The 17,376-nt window shown below is 40.9% G+C and overlaps 1 protein-coding gene across 2 annotated transcripts in view; it reads left to right on the forward strand.

The window, feature by feature from the left end:
- Positions 1-8,327: 8,327 nt before the first annotated feature.
- galnt1 (UDP-N-acetyl-alpha-D-galactosamine:polypeptide N-acetylgalactosaminyltransferase 1) overlaps positions 8,328-17,376 on the forward strand; it is a 53,011-nt gene continuing 43,962 nt past the window's right edge. Inside the window, exon 1 of one of the 2 annotated variants that reach the window (XM_006801337.3) lies at positions 8,328-8,737. The gene's annotated coding sequence lies outside the window, so the exon portion shown is untranslated. The remainder of the gene's footprint in view (positions 8,738-17,376) is intronic. The other variant, XM_087848171.1, reaches the window with a different exon arrangement.

Raw genomic sequence — 17,376 nt, forward strand, 5'->3', positions numbered from 1 at the left:
ATTTCAGGGTGCTGGATTTGGGGTGAAACCATGGCCAGAAGCTTCCTTGACTTGATGTCACTGGCTTCTATCTCCTCCTTTGGCCAGCTTATCATCCCAGAAGGGGACCTGATTATCGGCAGGACATAGGTGTTAATGCCTTAATCTTGTTCTTTCCATTCCAGAACTTGCCTGACCCACTGCACGTATTTGGTGGTTCCGGCTTTTCTAGCAGCTTCTTCATGGTTCCCATTTGCCTGTAAGTTTCACAGACCTCAATGTCTGCAATGTTGCCTATTGATAGTGCAATCCTCTCAGTTCTGACTACCTTTCTTCTCTTTGTTACCATCCAACTGCACTTCTTGATCCCCAATGACATTCCAGTGTTGCTGCTATAAATCCTAGTGGTGTGGATGAATGAATCAGTGTGTCGTTCATTCCTGGCAAACAGCTTGATGTCATCCATGTAGGTGCCTGATAGTTGCTCCATTCCATAGTTTGTATCCTTAACCACTCGTGTCAATGATCTCACTGAGCTGGTTCAGAACAGAATAGAATATGCAGAACAGCAGAGGGGACGTGTCTTTGGTAGATCAATTGGCTTGAAGTTGGCCTCTAGTGTTGTTCACCACATCCCCATTGAGTTCCTGATGAAGGCTGTTGGGGTTCTTTTGATCTTGTATAGTTCTTTTATATATTTTTTAACTCCAAAGCTGTCTAACTAATGTTTCCCCTTTTAAACATTGTAAGAGCCACTTTGCATTCAGTTGAGCAGCCACAGGTCCTGTATCTTTTTGCAGCGTCCTTGTTCTTTAATAATGTAGTTGTGCAAGATTTTGCATTTGTTTGTTCCCCTGAAAGCCTGTGTTCAAAAAATGTTTGCATTCTACAAGTACAACCACTGGATATATGGTCACTGGTGACTCAGAGAACATGTATTAATTGAAATTATGTGAAGTTCCCATATAATCAACAGTGACTTTTAGAGGATGGGAAAATGACAGTGTTCCCCTTGCTGTGGCCTACCTTCCATATATTCCACAGAAGGACTTTAAACGAATAATAAAACAAGCAGATTTTACTGTGACAACATCATAGAGCCACTGAAGCTGATGCTGAGAGGAGAGATTGATTCCACCAAGAACATTAGAAGCCTACAGATTTTATGGTCACGCTGCTAACCCCGAGGGGAAATATAGTGTGGCCACACTTCTGTACATGGACATGAAAACGACACAACAAGAGAACTGGAGTCTCATAAACCACTCACCAGGTCCTTGCTGTGTGTAGTTACAGTGTTTATTGCTTCACCAGTGAGCTGCCCTCATGGACAACATCAAGCTTCAATCAGTATGAAGCTCCAGCATTTACTCCATTTAACCTGTGAGCCTCATCAAACTCTTTTAGCATTTTGCATTGTAATAATTCAGTTCACATGTATTTTGAAATTATGTAGAAAGGATTCTGGAATCTGGAAACAAAATTTCTCATTTACTCAGAAAGTGAAATAGTTTTTAAAAAGCTATGGATCTGACAGGGAAAAAACTGAGACTGTAAGGTTCTCTGAATTAAGAATTTCAGTTTAATATTGTGCTCTCTGTGTTAGCCCTGTCATAGGCTGGCAACCTATCCTCCTGCCCTGTCAAGCTGCAGGCTCTAGCACCCCTGTGATTCTGTACTGGGAGAACAGATAACATGGATGGATGGATGCCTGCAAATTAGTAGAGACTCTGTTAGTCTCTGCTAAGTATAAGTATGAATCAGCCTATTTTATAAGATGGAAAAATGATAATGTGGCCCTTTTTGAGCCTTCTCTAAATTCAACTTAATTCCTTTGAAGGATTTTAAAATATTGCTCATTATTTTCAACCCTGCACTAAAACAAGCAGTAGTAAATTATTAATATTGAACATTTTAATGTTAAACAGTACAACTATTATCACAAAGGGATGTCAGAACTGTTGTCAGTGTTCTTCTTGAATGTAAGTTAACATATCCGCTGTATCTGAAAGAAGCCAAGAAACAGAATGTGTTATTATTTGATTGTTAGACTTGACTCTCCTAAAACCAATACCACCTTCAATATAGCTGTCATTAAGCTTAGCAGTGACAGAAAAAATCCTGTCAGTGGAACATTGCTGCCACCATGTGTTGTTCAGGAGGTACCACACAACTGGAGGCAAACCATAAAGAATCCCTATAAAAAGGGGTTATACTGAGTGAAAATACATACTGAAGGGCTGCCAGGTGCCAGCAGGTGTACAGCATCTTTAATCATTGTGTCCCTTTGCACTCATTGAGACAATGACCCTCATTTTTATTAGCTCTAACTTACAAAAATACATTTATGAGTTGCATCCTTGCTGAAACTCAACGGCTATTATTGCACAACAGTTGCTGAAATAACAGCTAATAGTTATTGAATTGTTGAATTAGAACCAAGGAATACACAAATGCACAAAGAGACATGTACATACTTGTGCATGTGTACGTAAGACCTTTAATCCAAATTTTAGGCTTTCTTGGGTACTTCCTGTGGTTTCTTAGTGAAAGAGTTGGGGAAATTGCAGTCAGATAAAATGCAGTACATTTGTTAAACCATTAACTTGTATAATTTTGTTGTTTTGGGTTTTTTTAAGTTAGAGATTGGAGATTTTTCAGAATAGCTCTCAGCAATAGTAACATGTCCTATATTGCACCACATAAATAGTCTGTGGCCCACATTCAGTTTGTTGGTATCCGGTCACCCTATTTAAGGAAAGTTTCTTTTTTAGATTCTCAGTAGACTCAAATAATAATGCTGCAAAAGGTTACAGTGAGTTTTTTGTGACCTCATTGCATTTTACTTTGGAGGCTTTGATTACACTATACAAACTCGTAATCTTTCCACACTCAGATGTCTTATTCTCTATTTGAGCTCCAGATATGTTCATACAAATTTCCAAAGACAACAGTATTTCTTTCTTTCTTTTCTTTTTTTGGCAATAAGATTACATGAACTGTGGGACTAGACTTTCTCTTATTTCCTAAGAAATCCATAGTACTGCTTGCTTAACTTTTTCCTTCCTGCAAAGATTTCTGCACCAGCTTACAGCCTCTTATCTTGAGTCATAAGGTTCTGTGCTGCTATCTGCTCTCATTCTACAAATTACATACAAACATATAGGCTGATGTCTGTACAGATTATCAGGCATCTCAGTCATGGTATGTCCACAAGAGCTAGGTCGACCGCAACTGCTTTAGATCTCCAAGCAATCTAAGCCCATTTTCTCTTTATCATATAATGTGGTTTCCAGGCATTCTCCCTTGTGAAATGAAGCACTACCTGCTTGCAACCCCGTCACAGTATTCCACTGAAATTCCACAAGAAAGGAAATATATTTATGCAGCGGTTAAAGAAATCCAAAAATGTAATCGCCTTTACTTCCCATACATTTCATTGCCCCTCACATGTGCCTATCCAAGTGAGCATGGTAAAATAATAATACATTTCTACTGAACAGTCAAGGACACAATTTGACCAAACTCATTAAAGCATTTTCTTATGAAATTTTGTTTATCACTATATGCTTATCATTCAGGGAGAAGACACTGGGACACTACATCAATGTTATTTGCTTCACCTGATGGTGCTTTTAATTATGTTGCTGTTCAGTGTGTATCTGCAGCCTGAACTGGCCTACAGTAATCCACTTGTTGATCAGAGCATTATGCCATGCCTTGGGAAGTACATGCTTGTGCTCTTGTCATTCAGTCACTGTGTTTTACACAAACACCTTTGAGGGGGAAGTGCCTCCAGCAAATCCATCATTCTGTGCTGGCCCACCAGGGAAGAACCTGTCAGCATTTAGCCAGCTTACACAACAAAGATCTACCACATCCAAATTCAACTCGGTGCCCTCCGAGCTGCTGGGAAGACCTTGATGAACTCAAGCTGTGTGTATGTATTTTAGACACACACAGAGGAAGACTGCTGCTGCTCAGCTACTTTGCTTTCCCCGTCCTCACTGTGACTGGAGGACGAGGCTCACCAGGGAAATGCTGATTCAGAAGGTCTTTCCAAATGCCTCATTCATTTTTCAGTACTGAGACACTGCTGCTGCCAGCTACATCAATAAAGTATATCTAGAGACTCTACTTAAGCTCAATTGCAAACATATATGAATGTTTTATGGCTCAAGTTATGAGATGTAGCTGTGGGGCACTGGACTTGCACAAGCCACTTCTAATGAACACATCACCTGCTGTATTTGGTCAAACAGTCGTCTGGAGCAGCAGGGCAGAACCACCAACATCAAAGTAAAAGATTTGGCACCAGATGTCAAGCGTACAGCCTAAACTCACCTGGGTGCCACACAGAGCTCTTCTTTTCAACAAGGAAAGCTGTTTTCTGTTGCTCTCAAGTATCCTGTTGCCAAAAAAAAAAACAGACAAAAAAACAATTAAAAGATTTTATTGGGGTTTTTCTGGTGGAAAAATGCACACATGCTGTGTGTAATTTTATAGAACGTTGTGTAAGCCAGTGCGGTAGCTCTCTGCTCTAGTGGCTCTGTGTGGTATGGGAGGCAAACATGTAAGCCACAACCTGAAGCAAAACTTATTGATCTATGTAAGCAGGCCATTGACTGGTGCTGGGTGTGTGTCAATGTCTCTTATGGGAATGGATAGCATTTGTGTGTGTTTGAGCGCAAGCAGGCCTGTACGCCTGCCTGGATCCTTCCTAGCTTATGTGCATTTGTATATATTTGATTATCACTTAGATATGAATGAGCGCACGTGTTGAAGCAAAGAAAACGTACAGTTGAAAAAAAGGCTGCTTTAACCATCATAAGATCCACAAGATCACCGGCAACCTGTTGTAAAGGTAAAGGTAGGTTTTTTTTATGTTTACATCTATAGCTTTTAATGGATTTTTACCATTTGGCATACACAAATGGAAATCATATAAGAGAATAACTCTAAGAACCAAAATGCATGACTTAAGACTTAACTTAAAAGATAACATCTTCTACTTTGTGAAATGATGCTTGGTTAGGATACAATAATCAATACATATGCAAAATCTCCAAAACTGGCCAATGTTGACTGTGCTATCAGTAGAAAGATGAATAAAACAAAACAAAACCACCCCCTTTCCCCCCTTAGTTTTACTTTGTATTGCATAAACAAATGCTTGCAATAAATGATTGGGCATTTAGTGTCATTCTAAGAGGTGCATCAGTGATATTTTAGCAGATGACATTCTCCTTTCCTACTCCAAGGTTTAAGTTTAAAACAGCAGTCCCCCCCCCCCCCCCCCCCCCCACCCCCTCTCCATCCCACAGGCTTTAAACTGGGGTTTTTCTTTTGTTGGTTTATTTGCATGTCAAGCTGATTCAGGCTATTTATCTGTTTGTTTTGTTTTGTTTTTTGGGTTTTTGTTTTTTTGTTGTTGTTTTTTTTTGGGGGGGGGGGGGGGTTGCACATGTGAGATTTAAATATAGAAAAGAAAAAATAACAAGATTGTCGGAACTTTTTGTAAATGCATGATGACTAACACAAGATGGCAAGCTTGTCCGGGGAAAATGCAAATAAGTTGAGCATGTGTGTGTGTGTATCACATATTTAATCATTCACTGTGCTATATGCTGCTTTTTGAATACACTGTGCATGTCCTGACCTAGAAGTGCAGCTGTATTGCTATTCACATCTCATCAAGTCGAGGCAGAGTGTTTTCTGTCTGTGCAGGTAGAGCGATGACTCATAAAAATGAGACTCAGCTCCTCGCTGACTTCATTAAGTCCAACAGGAGTTTGGCACCCGTGCTGACACAAACCAATTTGCATGTGCAACCCTGAGAGAGTGGACCAACGCCATATCTTGCACAACATATGTTGACCGCGGTGTATCTTTCAAAATTACGCCCGTGTCTGCTTTGCCAATGTGGAACAGAATTTACCGTTGTAGGCAATGTGCGGGCAATAAATTGGTATGAGTTGAAGAAAATGAACTCACTGAGGCAGACAGCTAGCTCTGCCCAGCACTGGAAATGGTGTGAGCGCTCCCAACTGCTTCTCTTGTTCTGGTAATAAATTGTGACAAAAAAGGTTATGTTTTCAGTCAAGGCATCTAAACACTCTCTTGATGGAGCAGGTAATGGTGAGCAATACTGTTGACATCTTATTTATAGCTTCTTGTAACTGAGCGTGTCCCATTTCTCCCTTTTTCTTATGCCAGAAAAGAAGCGCCCATTCACCTTTCTCTGCTTTTCCTTCTTTTTTCTGTGCAGCTTTTATCCTCTCTATATAGCAATACATGAAAAGCCATTAGCTGGATCTGAGGTCTCATTGGATTGATGGTATGTGTGCAAGTAGTGGCCTATAAAAACAAGCTGAGGTAGCCCTCTTTTAAAATGGCCTATTAGTGCTTCGTTGTTGTTTATTCCTATGTATTCATATAAAACTGTATATTTTATTACAACTGTGACAGAAAGGATGAAAAATGTGAGTAAATGGCCTGATAAAATATATTGCTTTCAGCAATGTTTCCCAGTTGATATTAAACTTCCCTGCATCCTCAAGACACTATTAACTAACGCCCTGATGGAAGCAGCTTCTATTAATAGGGATAGATACGTTACGGATATATACTCACTGGTCATTTTCCTAATACCTATTTGGACCCTTTTTGCCTTCAGCGCTGCTTTAATTCTTTGTGGCATAGACTCAACAAGGAGCTGGAAACACTCCTGTGTGATAGCATCGCACAGCTGCTGCAGGCTTGTTGGCTGCACATCCATGATGTTAATTTCCTGTTCCATCACATCCCAAAGGTGCTCTCCTGGATTGAGATCTGGTGACTGTGGAGCCCATTTGAGTACAGTGAACTCACCGCAGTGTTCAGGAAACCAGTGGGAGAGTTTGAGCTTTGTGACATGGCTCATTATCCTGCTGGAAGCAGCCATCAGAAGATTGGTACGCTGTGGTCATAAAAGGATGGAGGCAGTCAGCAGGCTATGGTGTTTAAGAAGTACTCAGTTGGTGCTAAGGGGTCCAAAGTGTGCCAAGAAAATATCCTCCACAGCATTACTATCGCCATTCTTGTCTGACCTCTGGCATCAACAAAGGCATTTTCACCCAGAGAAAATGACTTACTGGATGTTTTCTCTTTCATGCACCATTCTCTGTAAACCCTAGAGATGGTTGCAAAATCCCAGTAGATCAGCAGTTTCTGTAACAGTCAGACCAGCTCCTCTGGCACCAACAATCATGCCACATTCAAAGTCACTTAAACCAATATCATTCCAAACTTTCTGCAAAGCTTTAGTTGAAAACAAAGGGCTTTCTGTATTTGCTTTAGGCTTTTGAATGTCTTGAATTTGGCTTACTAAATGTAAATGAACCCACCCAGTAAAAGATTAAAGAGCTTGCACTGATGAACTAAGGGCTATAACAGTAAGTAAGGCAGGTTTTTAACAATGCAAAGTTTCAGAATGTATTTTTCCCCCTACTGATGAAACAGCAAAAAGGGTTTGCTTTTAAATTTTGCTCACCGACGGAAACCTAACTATGTCGATTTTGCATGTTCTCCCTGTGCCTGCATGGGTTGTCTTGCAGTCTGAAGATGATTGCCTTTTCTCTGTTTTGGTCTTGTGACAGGATGAGATAGGATCAATTGAGTTAAAAGAGCTGTTTTTTTTAAAGGAAACACAGTAGCTTTCCTGACAGGTGTGTTGCTTAAAGCTTCCTTCTTTGGTTAAAATAATAATGATAATAATAATAATTTAATTTAAATTTTTTAAAAAAAGTCCATGCCTTGCAGATTTACAATACTCAGTGCTTTCTGACTCTGAGTTGGACATTAATTTCAAATGAGAAAAATGACATTTACTTAGTTTTCTTCCTAAATATGAATATTTCCCACAAGGGAGCTGTAGGAAGGAGAGTGCCAGTTAATACCGTGTTACAAGTGTTGCAGTTCCAGAAGTTTTCACAAGAATCACCCCCTGCTCATTTATACCGCGTGGTTAATAATTATAGGCTCATTACAAGCACCATCTCACTGATCTGACTTTGGGCTTATTATTATAATCATTATTACTATAATTATGACCTCTATAATGTTTGTTTTATAATACATCACTCACGTCACACGAGCTCCAAGTGCATCATTCACACTAACAAGTAGGTTTCAATCAATGAAAATATGCGTAAATAAATAGTGGTGATCAATGAACTGAAATGTTCTCTTTTTTGGACTGTGTAAAAATAAAAACAGGGATCAGTTACAGTATTTCTTCCGGGTTGTGATAGTCGAAGGAGGGATGAGCAGTGATGCTGCCTGTGTTTGCTCCGCACATCAGCAGCCCTGCTCCTCTCTCTCTCTTTCCCTCTCTCTCTCTCGCACAGACCCAGGCAGAGGTTGTACGTCCGCTCCGGGAGAGAGAGCTCACACCGCATAGCGCTACAGCCGCCTGACACCGACAGTCCTACCGCACGCTCTTTTCAAATGGATGTCTCCTCCGTTCACGCCTTTTGACACCGGAAGGTGCTCCTGTAGCTGCGTGAGAAACACCTCATCCCTGGCTTGTTTTCTTAGGCAACTGCCTTCTCTCGACGACACAGAGAGAGCCATACTCACCCCCCTTTTCCTTCCATCGTTAGCCCGCTAAGCTAGCTAGCCCGCTAACTTAGCGGTGATACTTTGTACCGAGTCGGTGTCAGTTTTCTGCCTGCGGACTCTTTGCGCCACGGCTGATTGAGGTGACCAGTCACTCTAGGTAAGGTGAAAATACTTGTTTTTTGTTTTTTTTTAAAGCCTAAACACCAATTGCAGTGATTGTTGTTTCCTCTCTTAGCCACATAGTCATTTTTGGAGGGTTGCTTCTGCCCAGTGACCCCCCTACGGTTATCTGGTAGCAGGCAAGCAGCCGCCGTTATGGCAAAGCGGGGCTTGTTGACAGAAGCAGCCGAGCAACAGGGATGCGATGCGACTCTCCGCTTAAGGCACAGATTGCCACTTTGCTTTCAGGTGAATTAACCGGTAGATGCTGCTCCACAACTGCACCAAAACACGCCAAGTGAAGGGAAAGCTGCTTCCCTGATAACGGTGCTCATAAATACTTGTTTTCTATCCATCCCGCGTTAGCGTTCAACCCTGACTGTTGATTTGTAGCGCGAATGGGCCACTGCCGGGGTCAGTGCTATCGCACACTTGCCGCATTTGACTGCAGCGACTAGTTTCCCCCCTACTAACGGTCAATTCAAATGAGTGCTAGTTATCAAGTTTTCCTGACTGCTCTGTGATCTCACCCAATGAGATGAAAAGAAAGCGTCTGTTTAAAGTAGAGCATAATGGTTACAGTGGAATGTGTATCTGCTCTTCCCTTTGCTCTTTTCCTCCTTTCTGAACATTTTAATGCTTCATTGTTGCATCACAACCCGAAAAAGATGATGTGTAAACCCGGAATTTAACCTGGTCTGTTGTTGTGCGCCTAATAGAGGTCAGATGACTTTAGCTGGGAAAAGAGGACAAAACTAGCCAGTGCAAATTTGAAGAGGTTAGTCACTTTGAATGTAACGCAGTCACTAAAAAAGACGTTGTAAAGGGTTACTTAAAGCACGTGGGGCTTGATGTGTGCGTGTATGTATGAGTGAAAGAAGAGAGAATGTGCGGGCATTAACAATGCTGTAATTATCTCAGAGATAAGAAAATGGATCCACTATCAATCCTGCGAGACTCGGCAGCTCTGCACAGCAGAGCTGATGAAGCTGTAGGATTGACAGGGAACCAATTAAATTAATCTGTCATGTTCCTTAAAGGGAGAGAAAAGAGGAAGCATGTATTATTTATCCTCTGTGTGTGTGTGTGTGTGTGTGTGCGTGTGTGCACACGTGTGTGTGTGTGTGCGTGTGTGTGCACACCACACACGTGTGTGGCATTGCCTGTAAGAGTGCAGCAGGAGAATATGCTGTGTTGCTTAAGGGAAGCTGTGCTGTACCTTGTTCACTACCTGTAGCAGCGGTCCCATGGTGCAGGCGAGCTCAAGGCTTTGATCATTTTTAACAGGATTATCTGTGTGGTAGCGCTGACTACCAAATAGAAGAAGAAGAAGAAATAACCTGACCACATAGTGCTTGCTTCCTTGAAATCTATATGGGAAGTTGAAGTTGTGGAATCATAACTGGGGTTTTGTGCCATGTTGAGGATCTTTGCCTCAGAGCTGGATATCTAAACTCAGGCTTGTGTTATAAGGCATGACTATCCAGCTCTGAAAGGAAATGAATCATGTTCCTCATTTCAAGGCCGTGGAGTCTGCATGATGTGTTTCCTGCCCTATGTTGCGTTGACTGTGTGTTCAGGCTGTAGCGGATTTGCATCCGTGTGTGTGCTTGTGTAACCATGTTTGTCATGGCTGACACAAACTGGGAACATTTTGGCCAATCTGTGGGACGTACAGCATTGGGAATATAACAAAATTAGTTTTTTAGTGAAGGAGATTAATTGAGGAGGGAAAAAAGTGTGTGGGGAAAGTACGTCACTGTGGTTTTAAGTCATATAGTGAGTATGACTAAGTAATGAGTTGTGTATGTGTTTGCTGCAGGTGGATATAGTCATTACAAAAGCATGTTTTTACAAAACATCTAAATTATAAGGGACAGTTACAACCAAAGTGTCTTAACCTTTTCCCTATTTTTAATCACAGTGAGAAATTAGTAGCTCACGTTTTCATTGGCTTTGCTGCTGAGTAAATAATCTGGAAAGTGAAGGCGAAAATCACTGCCGTCCTGTTTGCGTGTTTGCTAGTGTTTGTCATCAAGCGTGGCTGTGGCGCATTTATTACTCCGAGCTGCTCTGGAACAATAGCTCTATTCTGATCTGTGTCTCCGGAGGGAAGCAGCAGCATTCGGGGACCCTGGCGATCTGTGTGCCAGTGAGGCTTGGTTTGGGATTGGGTTTCCACAGCCACCTGGAGCTCAGAGCACAGGAATGCCATTGTTCCTACTTCCAGACTAAGACCGGATCGCACACATGCACATAAAGAGATACATGCGAGAGGAGCTCATACCAGCCTGCCTGTCTCCCCCCCCCCCCCCCCCCCCCCCAAAACCTGGGTCACCCTGCTTTGTTACATTGGTATTGCTCACATGCACAGCCACCATGACCTGGCAGTGGCTGCTGAGCGTGTGAGTGCTTTAAATATCAGTGAGCAAAATTTATTGCACTTCCACTCTTTGTGCGTTGTTCATCTTGCTTACCACCTAACATAGGCCTGTGAAGTAGGTGAGAAGTATTTAATAAAGTGTAACTAGAACTTTAGAAATTGCCCAGTTAATCATTTTGTTATTGCTTCACACAAGTAAAGTTGGCAGTCTTTTTGCCTGTCATTGCAAAATTCTGATAGCAGCTTCTCTAGTGTGCACAACTGGCAGCCAAATCTGTGTCGTCTTTGTATTTATTTATTTTAATTAACTTCTAAGATTTGCTGTGCTGCTTAGACAAAGACGAGACATTACCTCAAGGGCGCCGTAATGAGCATTTTTCAGTGTTTTGTCATTTTCCGCTAAAACAATAAGTCATTTAAATATTTATAATGATGGTAACCGTTTATTTGCAAGAACAAGAAAAACTGGGACACTTTAATCATATGGATGCATATTGTCATAGACAAAAGCCACTGGCGGCGACAGATTTTGTGGTATCTGTTGTAGCTTGTCAAATGTCACTTTTGCTTTCTTTAATGGAATCTCGCTCTCACATGAAAAAGACTGCACAAACATCAGCTGTCAGTGCATGAGCTGATTACTGCCTGCTTACCAACCAGCTACTCCACTAAGATGGGTTTTGTTGTTAATAATGTTGTCTGATCACACTCACATCAGACAGAATTATCTCTACCCTCTGCAGCAGTTGGTTCTGGCATTGGCAGTGCAGCTGAAAGCTCATTTTCTTGTCACAGAGCAGAGTAGAGTTGCCATAAATTGGAATAACATCACCAACTTGGAGCTATTATGTATAATATATGTTTGTTTTTTGTGGTGAAACAAGTATGTTTTTTTTTTTTTTTGTGCTTCCAAAAATCTAAAAAGTATTTTTGAAAAATAGACGATGGTGGTTGAATTAAAGCCAGTTTGAGCATGCTACAAGATTATTTTGCCTGTATTATATCTATCCCAATATCAGAGAGAATTAGCGAAAGCCGACAAGTCAACTTGATTGAGGGGGTGGATCTAAACATCTGTTCTGCTCAAAAAAGGCAGCCAATATTAAGTGTGGCCCTGTAGCTAGTTTAGCTAGATCAGATAGCAGAGACCTAAATGGCTGATCTTCAGACAAGTAAGAGAAGCTGAAAACAGAGTGTAACGAGAAGGAGAGAGAGGGGATATTGGCAGCATTTAGCAGATTTTTTTCCCCTGTTTCTCAGTCCTCTAGGGTTTAGGCAGACAAGTTTAGTTTTGTGCGCTTGTGTGTGTGAATGTGTGTGCTGGTGCTTGGCTATACGTGTGTGTCCTCTGGCTCTACAGTGGGTCACTTTAGGGATAGAGTTGCATAGAAGTGGGTCAGCCAGTGCCACCGGGGAGTCTTGCCAGCTCTCTGCTCCTATTCAGCATTGAACCGACTGAAGGCCTACACAAAAAGTGTGCGTCCACATATGTAAGGATTGTTCCCGAGAATTACACGTTGGTGTGAAAATCACGCCCTTCACACTCAGCGATCTTTGCTGGATCAGCCATTTACCTAACATGTTCCTTCCTCGTTTGCTGCACTTTGACTCCTCATAAATATGCTTTGGTGGAAAGAAACTGTAACTGTGAAGGCAAAAAGAGCAGCACGCCTATATGTGGCGCAGTATGTTTAAACTGCATATAGGACCTCTACAGATGATTCAGAGCCTGTCACAGCCAGAGTGTCTCAGCTGGATGGACACAGTGTTTCTGCTGGCTTAATGATAAGGAAATAGGATTTAGCCCAGCATTCAGCAGAGGTTTATTTCAACTCCTAGCTGCAGTCTCTTGTTTTCTGCTCTGGCTCTCCTTTGACAAGGAATTAATGGTCTATTTCTGTTTTCATTTCAGTTGCGTATGTAAGTCTTCACAAGGTAGCACCAAAAAACCCAAATATTTGCATAGATGAAGACTTTGTTTGTCACGGTTTGTCGGGAGTCACCCCTGACTTTTATCAAATACAAATACAAAAGCTAGTACTACAGTAAACTCAGTGATGCTTAAAGTGTTGCAAAGTGCTTTTTTTCTGTTTTGTGTTCCCCACAAGATGCTACAAACATCCATCCAACATAGCGTCTCTGTGTAGAAGCTTTTGAACCATGTATTTATGCACAATGTGACAGTGTGCTGTGTAAATGTGTTAATGGGTGTGGTAAACTCACAAAATATGATCTGCCAACTCTGCAGTTTTTCTCTCTGCATGGTTTGTTACAGTTCATTGAGTCTGGTCTATAGTTCACAACTTTTTTTTTTTTTTAATTTGTTGCTGTTGCTGAGCAGTAGCGTTTAGTCAGTTAATTAATTAGTTAATAAAAAAACAACTTAACTGACAATTACTTTTATTTATTCATAAGTTTATTTATTTTTCAGATGAGCATTCTAAACATTTACTGATTTCATTTTCTCAAATATTCAAATAAGCTTCAAATATATTTGAAGCTTCTATTTGTTCAAATAATAATCTGTACAGTTTGAAATGTTTGAAAAAGTTTTTATTATTGCTATTATTACACATCAGCTACAGAAATGTAGCACAAAATGGCAAACTGGAAAAAGGCTGGACAACATGTGGACCATTGTACAGCTAAAAAGCCAAAGATTTCCCTCATGACTTGGTGGAGAACAAAAAAAACCCTGAATGTTATAATTAATTTATCAGGTAGCCAGAAATACACCTTTTGCATGGTTACTAATGCAGTTTCATATCCATTGCATGCACGACTGTTTGATTTTAAGTTTGCCATACACATCAACTTAAAACAATGTCTATGTTGTGTTCCTCTTAAGTGGCGAAAAGAGGAAGCTGGAATACTGAGGCCGAAACAAGTCGGTTTATGGGATGTGAGCGTTTATTGGTTTTAAGAAATTGTAGCAACTTAAACGCCTAATGACAAGTGTTGGTTGCCTGCTACTGTTTGCTGCACGGACAAAGTACATAGCTTTAAAAGTCACCTTGAAGGTCTCAGTAGAATGAACTAATACAGCATGCAGCAGCTCAGCATAGTCACATTGAGTAACAGTATATGCTGTTATCAGCTTTGCTCTGACAATTCCCCTCTTTGTAAAAGTGTCCTGTTCGTGTGTGTCCGTATCTCGCTCAAAGCATCTGTTTCACTCTGAGATACTACTCGACAGAGGTAGTTTCCATGGTGACAGTCGTGCTCCTTGCCCCCCCTCCCTCCCCCTCCTTGCTCGCCATAGGAAGAAGTGGTGTATGTTCAATTACTGCTGACTCATGGAGAAACAGCAGTGTGGTCCATAATTAGACAGACACGTCTCTTCTCTGTCTGGCTTGGAACCAGTTTGTGTCCCCTTTAATATTTTACACTCTGTTTGTTTTGTGTGTGTTTTGGCTTCTGTATTCATCTTTCAGAGTTGTTTGTTTTGTTAGATTAGAATTTTCTAGACAGTTTTCCCTGCTTGTTTTGACTGATTATGCCGTTAAATATGAAAAAGATTTCTGTAAATTTGGTTTAAAAAAGTGGGACACACTGATGTAACATGAACTTCTAAAGCTGTCAGGAACTTAAGGAAGCTAGCAACAGGGTGTTTTTCTGTTTATAGCGTGAATCTGATAAGTATGCACGTTTTTCCTGTAGGAACTTTACAAATTATAAACACCAGTTCTTCTTTCACTGTACACAAGTTAGGCAAACAGTGCTAGCTTTTAAGTCCTTTCATGCAAATTCTCTCAGCAGTTGGGAAGTAAGTTTAATTTGCTGGAGTCCTAGTGAAAAGTCCAGAGCAAGGGAGAACCAGTTGGAGAAATAGTTTTGTACATGTGCAAAGTCTAATTTGAGAGAAATACCAGTGCAAACCTGAAAGCTGTAACTCCCTTTAGGGCTATCTGGCCTCTTGTGAATAAGGGAGGACTTATTTAAGTAGCTCCTTCTTCTATCAGATTAGATACTCATTTGCGACAGTATTATGACAGCACGACACAACCCACCCACTGCTTCTAGTGCTGCTTCTAGTGCTGCTTCTAGTGCTGGGTAGGTTTTGTCAGGAAGCATCTGCTTAGCCAAACACACATACAGTCTATGTTATACACCTCAAGTCCACCACTTGGTGAGCATGTGTAGGTGGTGCACTGTAATGTAAGTTCTCAGCATGATCAAAAAACAGCCAGGCACTTGGACATCTGCATGGACGCTTGTGTTAAGTGGACTATAAAAAAACTCTACTATAATCCCTGCTTAAGTCAAAGGTGTTAACCCTGGATCCACTGAACTCGTGCATTTTCTCACTGAAATGGTTGAAAGTTCTGTCATCCAAAAACTAGCTCAGAGAATCTCTAAACATCTTTATACTTGCTGAAATTAACCAGGGAGAAAATCTGTCTTACAGTCATGAAACCCACAGCTGATGAGCTCAAAATGAAAATTGACTGAGAAAATCATTCTGACTGCTTCCTGCTTTCAAGATATCATATTTCATGTTTTACTTACATCCGAGAAAAGGCTTCAGTCGTATCGTCCACTTCTAATCAGGGTACTACATTAGAGTCAGTCCAGTGAATCTCAAGAACAAAATAGGCCTCACAGAATAAGCGTTTTAAATACTCTTGAGCAGTCTAAGAGTATTTTGTGTGTGCACGGTAGCCTAGCTAAGTTGTGTATAATTGACCTCTGTGGGGATATTTGTTTTCAGCATTTAATCCAGCCTCACTGTCCTGGAGCAGCTGGCAGCTACAGTCCACTGTACAGAGTAACTCCATTTCTGTAGTCTCTGTAGTGCCTCATGGTCTGCAGTACTGGCTAAAGCAGGGCCTGTTTGTACTCGGATGACAGCTCTTAATGTGTCTTTGTTCGCAGCGCTTTGAACAGTTAAACGAAAGATCTTGTTGTGGAAAAAGTCACCCTCCTTAAATGATAGTGATTAAAAGCTTTTAGTCACTCTTACTACCTGACAACAGCAACCAATGAAACAAATAACAGTTATCTCACTCTGGATGTGGGTAAAGAGGTTAAAATTCAAACAAAATGTATAGAGATAACAGATGGATTGCCAGTGACTACAGTTGGAATACTGTAGTCACTGGCACTATTAGTTGACTGTAATTAATATTACTGTCAACTACTACTGCCAGTATTAGTATTAGTTGACTAATAACAGTATTAGTTCATACTTTAATTTCCTTCAGAAATGTAGATTACAAACGAATTGAAATTTGCTGCCAAATATGCTTGCTGTTTGAGTGTTATATAGTTAATTGCTGAGGAATCTTTTTAAAACCCTGGGGTTTTCTCTGTGTGCTTGTATATCTTATGTAATAATGGGTGGGGGATATAATGTTTGCTTCGTGACATATAAATATGGTTATATGAGACCTCAGGCAAGCTGTTTGGTGGCAATAAAAAATGCTCAAATGCTTTTGCTTTTTGAACATTTAGCTGCTAATTTTCATTGTGTTTGCCTGTAGGGTGATGTTTGTCTCGGCCAAATTATTCAAGGGCAGCACAGGTAAAAAGGAAAGATAAATAAACAAAGGCAGTCTGATACTGCTCTTCATATTCTTAATTTAAATGTTTTCAACTCCACTGGGAGTAAATTGTGCTTGTTCTTGGCTTAGTTTCCACGTTTCTACAGAAGGACACTACACTCACACAAAGGTGTGACCGCAGTGCCATTCTCAAGGTTGTATAAATAATTAATTGATGCAAATATAACTGAAGGCAACATTTGTATCCTATATGGAAATTTGTCTGTAAGTTATTGGTAAGAGAGAGAAGCAGAGGAGGGCAGAAAGGACTGACACTGCTGTGGAAGCTCTGTGCTCTGTCTTAGCCGTGTGACAGAGTGAGCTATCTGCCTGGGGCTCACCCTCACGAAGGCACAGCTCTCCCCTCTACACACACATACACACAACTGTCCATCTCTGCCTCTTATCTAGTGTGTGCATGTGTGTGGGTCTGTGTGGTTTTGTGTGCTAGGTCTCTGAGTGAGCTTGTTGTAGACCAGGCACACTGATAGTCATATCAACAGTTAGTCTAGGCTGATGGACTGCAGAACTACTCGTCCATTGTCCTTTTTTTTTTTTCAGTGTGTGTGTGTGTGTGTGTGTGTGTGTCTGCTAAGCTATCAGAAATTGTATTTCTACAAGCCACGAATGTCAGATGCACTGTGTTCATGTATCTTGGGAATGTGTGTGTTGCATGTGATGCAGTATAATCTGCCACAAGCTTGGATGTGG

The sequence above is a fragment of the Neolamprologus brichardi genome, chromosome 11, assembly GCF_056152115.1.
Source record: "Neolamprologus brichardi isolate AB-2024 chromosome 11, ASM5615211v1, whole genome shotgun sequence".
Lineage (NCBI taxonomy): Eukaryota > Metazoa > Chordata > Actinopteri > Cichliformes > Cichlidae > Neolamprologus > Neolamprologus brichardi.